General features: G+C 34.2%; 1 long non-coding RNA gene across 1 annotated transcript; it reads right to left on the bottom strand.

The window, feature by feature from the left end:
- Window positions 1–873: 873 nt before the first annotated feature.
- Window positions 874–3,780, bottom strand: LOC132634005 (uncharacterized). The gene is made up of 3 exons (XR_009579995.1): window positions 3,266–3,780; window positions 2,120–2,167; window positions 874–1,192 (listed from the first exon to the last, which is right to left on the bottom strand). It is a non-coding gene; the product is annotated as an uncharacterized LOC132634005 (long non-coding RNA).
- Window positions 3,781–7,238: the final 3,458 nt, after the last annotated feature.

Here is a 7,238-nt window from a genome sequence, read left to right as displayed (position 1 = left end):
ACAATCCCCCGAAAAGAGCCACTCCCATTTATAGATTTGCAACAGATGATACATTAGGAATCTCTTTGTGGCGCTTCTCCTTCTAGTAACTGACATATCTATGATTCTTTTCTATCGGATTCCCTATTCATATTTATATATCCTCTGCTTAAATTTAAGGGACGGGCTTTCATGGAAAATAAAGAAGGCCTCTATTGAATCAGAGTTGATAGCTCCTTGCTCCATTCCGCATACGGTGGCACAAACCTATTTGGTGTAGATCTACTGGTGAGACACCTAGGATAGTGAAGATATTGTTATTGCAAAACGGGAAAAAACGACGACACTTTTGAGTAGCTCAACAAATTATTGGCCTATAAAGGAGTTGGAGTCTTAAAAATTCAAAAGCATAAGCAAGACTGGTATTCTGGAAATCTAAAAGCCAGTATGAAAGTAAAAATGAGTACCCTAGAGACATCATACATATATATATATATATAGGCATAATACATAAATAAGCCTTTAAACTTGGCTTCAGCTGGCATGTATGCCCTTCAACTTTGGTTGTGCACAAGTAGGCACCTTAACTTGTATAAAGTTGAACAAGTTGTCACGACCCAACCCCGTAGGCCATGACTAGTGCCCGAGCTGGACACTCATATACACCTGTTAACCACAATCATCTACAGCTAGCATAACAAGGATTTATATATAAAAAAAAAAAAAGGCAAGACGTTGCCTTAACATTGTCGCATATACGCATATCATAGCCACCTGTCTCCTGAGGAGTTACAACTTTCATATCAAATATATATATATATATATATATATATATATATATATATATATATATATATATATATATATATATCTACGCAAGCCGACAAAGCTGCCACTACGCACAACATCCCAAAACATATGCATAGATACGCAAGCCGACAAGGCTGCCATTACGAATGGGTACGCCCCAAACATAAGTCATAGTCATACAACGCAACAACAACTATATACAGACCCACAAAGATGTCCACAGACCTCTAAGAGTAACGACAATATCATATGACGGGACAGGGCCCCGCCGTACCCCGAATAAACACTTATATATACAATAAAAGGGAGTTATACCACAGGCTAGGCTCCAGAACAAAGGAGCAGTCCAAAATAGCTGAATAGGTACCCTAAGCTGACGGATCTCCAAAACGAGCGTTTGTACCTGCGGGCATGAACGCAGCCCCCCGAAGAAAGGGGGTCAGTACGGAATATGTACTGAGCATGTAAAGCATGAAATGTAGTAATAGACTCATAAGGAGACAAAGTATGTAGGACCCAATGCAACAATCAGAAATTCATAAAACTTGCCTTTGGACATATTTCATATGTATCATTCTCATATCAATATCGTTATAGAGTTTTGTAATCAAAGTTGCAAAATCATTCTGTATATAACATATATAACGTGTCCCGGCCCTTTAATGAGGGACTCGGTAATTAAAATCATAGCATCATAAACATAAACATAGACGTGTCCCGGCCCTTTAATAAGGGACTCGGTAATAGGGAATATGCCCTCCTGGCCACCATCTCTATATCATCATGTCATCATATCATCATATACATATATATATATAACGTGTCCCGGCCCTCTAGTGAGGGACTCGGTGATTAATATAGTAAATATGCGCACGAGAACGTGTCCTGGCCCGGGACTCAGTGAAGGATATAGCGGTAAGCACGAGCAGAATAAATAGCAACCACATATATGCAATTCATCTTTTGAGACTCAATGGACAAGCACTAACCAGCTCTAAAGTGTCAAAATAATATTCATATTCAGTTCTTTTTAAGTCTCATAACAAACTATAACAAGAAACGTTTCAGATTTCGTGTACATGTATCAACTTAACATGGTGTAGCTTTTGAAAGTCAAGTATGCCTCTATTTGTGCAATTCTTTAAGAGTAGGAACTTCTATACATCATTTATTAGTCAATCATATAGTAGGCTTGTGAAAGTAGCATTAAGGAAATATAGAATCATAAGTCATGCATGGAACTAGAGAGTAGAATTTACCCCAAGGTTCATATCGTTTCATACTTACGTCTAGGACATGCCAAAAGAAAGAAAGAATAGGCTTTACATACCTGTCGACGACTATCCGTGAATCCTTTTTGCCTCGTCGCTCTTTTCGCCTATTTATATAAAAGTGGCGCTATCGTTAGTAACTATATTTTCTAGTTTGCCATTCTATAGTTCATTCTCCTATAGGACCTATATTCCAGTCTATATATATTCTCTTTTAAGTTTTCTATTCTAACATTTTGGCGAAAATTCGGCAGCACTTCCCCTTATAGGTTCACCTATTCCAAATTTTCAATTGTGCTCCTGTAGACACAAAAATACCAACGACAATATATGGGCATACTTATCCTTCCAATTCCTTCAATTCAATACAATTTGACAATAAGGTCGTATCAACACAATTTCAACTTTAACTTTCCAATCTTTTTGCCATATAGTTCGGAGCAACAACAACTATAATTCTACTTAAAATTAACTATCATGTTTGATCAAAACAGCTCCTACTCACGGCCCAAAACAGCAACATAACATTACTATTTGCAATTTCTTGTGATCAACACATATCTATCAAGTTTACAAGAGCCACAACAACTTGCAATTGTCCAACTCCAACCAAAACAACAACAACACGTTTAGCAACATTGTTTTCATAATCGTAAGAAATTATATTAACAACATACTAATTTCTACAAACAGCCCATAACGACTTCGCTCCAATTTTTAACCATCAATATCCTCATTCTTATTTTAGAACCCATGACAACAACAATCAACATTCCAAATAAATTAGCCTATTCTTTTTACATAAAACAGTCCACGGTTGGACTGTTTTCCCTACTCCCACACATATCATTTCTTTTACATCTTAATTCACATATTTACAATGCAACCAATACACCACAACGTCCATAACAATCAACAATTAAAGCATCACACAAAACAGTCCATTAACTTCCTAAATCAGCTCCTACACGGCTTCAACACAATCACATACAAAATTCCATAATTTTTATTCCTCTCATACACACTACCATATTCAAACCATTCTTAATACATGTACAGGAAATTCAAACATTACTTCACATAAGCCCTTCACACGGCTAACTTCAAATTTCAACAACAACATTCAATACCAACATGCACCATTTTATACATATTCACAATGCATCCAACTCATTCTAAATGTAAAAGAAATAACCAATTCTTACCTTGAATACTTGGCTCCAATTTGTGTCTTAAATTCTTATACTTGTTCTTGCTTTTCCACCTCTATCTCCTTGTCTTCTCCTTAGAATTTTATTAAGCTACAAACTGTTTTTTTTTTTTTTTTTTTTTGTTAAACCTCAATCTGGCCGTGAGCAGCCATAGATGTCTTCTTGTTGTTCTTGAAAGCTGATTTTCAACAAATGAAGTTGGAAAGTGTCATTTGCACTATGCTTTATTTTATATATGGTTTCCCATCATGCTACACGTACTCCCCTTATGTTGAGTCATCTTTGCACTTGTTTTTGTTAATTTTCAGATTTTGATTCCTTTATTGTTTTTTATTTTTTTTATTCGGGTGGGGCCCACATGTCCCCTTAGGCTTAATTAATTAATGAAGTGATTAAATTTTAATCCCACTTAATAATCTAATCATAGTTAATTTACCCCTAATCTCCAATAATATTTTTTTTATATCAATAAATTTATAGGCAACTTGTGCATTGAAACAAAATCGGGAGTTAAAAGTCTCTACTTTGTACCTTAAAATAGTCTTGTCTTTAACTTGTCACGTTTAGTTTAAAACATCCCAATGTATGAAAATATGGGATATAACACAAGTAAACACAAATGTTGACGTGACATTGATGTGGCACTAACGTGGCCCTTCAATATTTATGTGCCACGTCAGTGCCATGTCATCATTTTTTGTTTACTTGTTCAACTTTATTCAAGTTAAGGTTCCTACTTGTGCACACCCAAAGTTGGAGGGCATACTTGCCAGCTAAGGCCAAGTTTAAGGGCTTATTTATGTATTATGCCACAGACACACACACACACACACATACACACACACACACACATATATATATATATATATATATATATATATAATTAAAAGTGGGAAGCTCCAAAGTTAAAAGTTAAAATACTAAAATAACCCTATAAAGTTGATGAGTGACTATAATAACCTTCACTTAAACATTGTCATTTACCTTTCAATAGTTATTGTAAATGTGCAATTTATGTACACCTAAATAATAGTACTACACTGAACGTGTTGTAAATATGATAATAATGTGGATGTCCATAACTTCTAGGAATTATTTCACCATTGTGTGTAGTTATACTACACCTCCACTACTCCCTCATTCATCTCCCACAACCCCATATTCTCCCCCACCTTCTCAAGGGGTTAATGACATATTCAAGACAATCTTGTAACCTCCCTCTATGTAGTAGTATAAATAGGGGTATGATATGTGATGTACTAACACTTGAACACATTTGGATGAATAAGAAATCTCTCCTCTCTTGTCTCTCTATTTCTATTGTTTCATCCTTTACTATTGTTATTCTTTTAGCTTAATTTTACAACACATTATCAGTACGAGTACGTCTCTAATATTTTTTTATTTGAGTTTAATCTAGATTAATTGGTATTACTGTCTTTGAGGGCTTGACAGTCTACGAGAATTGTATCTTAATCTCTTCAACCCGTGAGGTATGTTTACTGTCGTTTTCCTTCATGACATGAATATGCTAACAGAAAGCTTTGTCGTCAAGGCTTTGAGTCCACATGCCTGTTTTCGATCTGTAAATATATTTTTGGTCACTAACATGAACTATCATAATCCTTAGTAGTACTTGATCTAACAAGATTTAGTTTTCTTTAATATTTATTGAAACTTTGTGGATTTGATTAGGAGTTAGCTAATCTTTTACTGTTTTAACATTTCATGATCACCAAGTCAAAATCAAATGGAAAATCGTCTCCTTTGTTTTGGTTCATATTAACCTTATTGTTTTATCATTGTTATCCACATCTTTTAATGATTAAAAGAACATCTTCTCTCTGTTCCAAGTTTTGTCTTTTCTTGAGTTTTAGTTTCTAAAATGCTACAACAGAAGAAGATATAGAGGTATTAAGCTAACCTTATAATTTGACCAACTTAATTTGTATGTATTGTATTACATGTCTAATAAAGAATTGAAGTCACTGCCACTAAACCACCAAATTTCAATTGTTTTTATTTCATCAAGTTTTAATAGGACACAATCTGTGTATCTCCTAACATATAAATTAATTACTTTATTGGTTTTGGTTATATATGTTTATTTTTGGATAACATGCAATCAGACAGGTTTGGTTAATATGTTTTTATTTTACTTGTTACTCTAATAACAGTATTACCGATTCTGTGCAGTAGTGTAAAATATTTTAAAGGCTCGGGACTGAGTTTCGGGACACTTTGACCTATTATGTTATTGGTTGAGGGTAAGATGGTGGATTCAAGTCCCACTGTACCAAAAGAGTAAGACATCGGGTTTGAGTCTTGATGCACTATGATGATAAGATGTTGGGTTTAAGTCCCATCGATTTATGGCCTGACACGCCTTTATATGAGTAAGACGTTGGGTTCAAGTCCCAACGCACTATATTGATGATATAATGATGATTGGGCAAATTAATATGCTCTTGATAAAATTATAAAGCCCATCCCATTGAATTTGCTCCATTCTCTGACGTGAATGTGGTAGCAGTACATAATAAGTCTGAAAGAAGACAAATGGTTGAATGTATGGATTGGTATAGAGAGACAAAATAATAATAATAATAATAATAGTCATCATTGTGGTAATTATAAAAGAAAGGGCACTATGGATTCTCAAAATGGTCCTTCAAAGGTGAAGGTAATTTTTGCCTCAATGTGGGGTCATTGGGCACGACGTTATCATGCGACCTAGTTTGATGAAATTTTATAAATCCTCCATCAAAGCAAAGGATACAATTTCAAAGTGACGTTGAGTTAGGTCTATGAATATGATAAATACAATGGACGTATAATGAAAATTTATGAAGCACGCATATATGACTATAGTCCATTCCTTGAACAGAATATTGTGACTTGTGATGAGCATTGTGAATGCTCGCCCATTTTGAAAGTGAAATATGAATAAATAATGGATAAGGACGTGCTCATGTGTGGTTGGATAAATACCACAACTCGTTTCTACGGGAGGTTCGAGAAAAATAAAGAAATTTTATATTGACATAAACGGTCATTGGTCACGTATTTTTCGTCATAAATATTGAGGTATGCTTATCATGAATTACCAAAGGCTAAAAGTAAGAAATAAGTATTTCTTATAAAGGTTTTGGCCATGACCATAATGACAATAATTTTCTCTCTAAGAGGAGATGTTCACCATGCAAATGGTGTGATGAAAGATTTGGTGGTACAAAATTAATTGGGAACTTTGAAAGAGCTAAAGAGTTGCTACCTGGTGGAAGAATTGTTTTCATAATATTGGTGTTGTAGTAAGTCTCAAAAGAAACATTTTAAGTTTTAAAGGCATTGGCCAAATATGAATTATATTGAGACTATAAATTATGAGAAGATTTAATATTTTCATATTACTACAACTATAGCTGGCAAACAAACTGTATGTGTAATGTTGCTCGTTTTTCGTCCAAATTTGTACTACATAAATACAAGCATGATGGAATCACATGCTATGGAAGTTGGCATGTCTGGTTGGCCATCCGGTTCAAATGTGATGCGAAAATAATTGAGAATTCATGTGGTTATATATTGAAGAAATAGAAAATTCTTCACGAATACTCTTGTGCTGCGTGTTCTCATGAAAAATTAATTATTGAGACAGCTAAGGTTGGGATTGTATCCCTTGATTTTTGAACATATAAAAGGTGATATATATATATATATATATATATATATATATATATATATATATATATATATATATATATATATATATATGGGCCCAATCACTGCCATGTGGACCGGTTTCCTATTATATGATTTTAATAGATGCATCTATGTTATGGCCACATGTGCATTTGGTATAAACTTGAAATTTGGTTTTTGCAAGGTTGTTTGCTCAAAATTAAGAGCACGATTCCAAATTATGAAATGATGTTGATAATGCTGGTTTATATCCAAGGTGGCTTAG

This window comes from Lycium barbarum, chromosome 3 (genome assembly GCF_019175385.1).
Source record: "Lycium barbarum isolate Lr01 chromosome 3, ASM1917538v2, whole genome shotgun sequence".
Taxonomy (NCBI): Eukaryota; Viridiplantae; Streptophyta; class Magnoliopsida; order Solanales; family Solanaceae; genus Lycium; species Lycium barbarum.
This window is presented reverse-complemented; position numbering and strand designations above follow the sequence as displayed.